The sequence below is a fragment of the Amphimedon queenslandica genome, unplaced genomic scaffold (genome assembly GCF_000090795.2).
Source record: "Amphimedon queenslandica unplaced genomic scaffold, v1.1 AMPQUscaffold_379_Cont27600, whole genome shotgun sequence".
Taxonomy (NCBI): Eukaryota; Metazoa; Porifera; class Demospongiae; order Haplosclerida; family Niphatidae; genus Amphimedon; species Amphimedon queenslandica.
In genome coordinates this window covers 1-959 of record NW_003559267.1, presented here as the reverse complement: position 1 = coordinate 959, position 959 = coordinate 1, and the positions used below count along the sequence as shown (strand labels likewise).

The window sequence follows — 959 nt, the reverse complement described above, 5'->3', positions numbered from 1 at the left end:
AAAGCAGAGAGTGGCAGTAGAGATGAAGTTGGAAGGCACAGACAGCCAAGAGAAGCATCCTCAAGTCCTTTAAGAGCCTCTAGAGCGAGTGAGCACTTGCTACTACAGAACATGTGACTGGGCGGTACCACAGTACTTCCTGGGCATAGTGCAGTGAAGAGTAACAAAGAGAAGTGAAGTAAAATAACTACCTACAAACTACCTGTGTACTACTGATGCTACTTAGCTTTTTTCACCCTGTACTGTAACATTAGCCTGGTATCAGTTATCATGATGATATGTGTCTTTACCATTAGAGTTTCAGTCAGGTTGTGTCCAGCACATGAAGGAGTTAAGAGGAAGGACCAGTTTAATTGATTATTGTTTGAATATGTCTACCCTACTTGAACTGAGAGAGAAGAGAAGAGAATATTTAATGGGAGGCAGCAAAACAGAGCAACAAGAAAGGTAGTGGAATTAATTTTTTTACAATTTCACAATTTTTTGTAATTACAAAATCTCATTTAATACAATACAATATTAACACATACAAAATTTTTAATTTTTTAAAACAATCAATTGGTACATGTATGTACATGTACATGTACAGTACAGTACATTGTGCATGCATGTTTATGTGTATTGTACATGTACATGTACATCTCTCCATTTATTTTTAGGTTATTCCAATTAAAGAACACAGTAGATGCTGTACAGTGTGTCATTAGTCTACCTTTGTCCGTATTCCTTCCTCTCTCTCCCTCTCTCCTCTCAACCATCACCTCACTAGTACAACACATTGTCACCTCCTCTACACTACTACTGAACTGCTACAACAATACACTGGCCTCTATTGCCAGCAAACAAAAAGGTAATTGTACTTTATAATTGTCAGAATGGCTAAGGCTGCGAAGCGGCTGCAAGCTATTCTAGATTATATGAAGAAGGTGAAGTCGAGCACATCAATTGTGTTTGGCCAG

General features: G+C 38.1%; 1 long non-coding RNA gene across 1 annotated transcript; it reads left to right on the top strand.

The window, feature by feature from the left end:
- The first annotated feature begins 246 nt into the window (after nt 1-246).
- On the top strand, nt 247-861 carry LOC109593651 (uncharacterized). Its single transcript, XR_002191094.1, has 3 exons — nt 247-258; nt 305-447; nt 660-861. It is a non-coding gene; the product is annotated as an uncharacterized LOC109593651 (long non-coding RNA).
- The last annotated feature ends 98 nt before the right edge of the window (nt 862-959 follow it).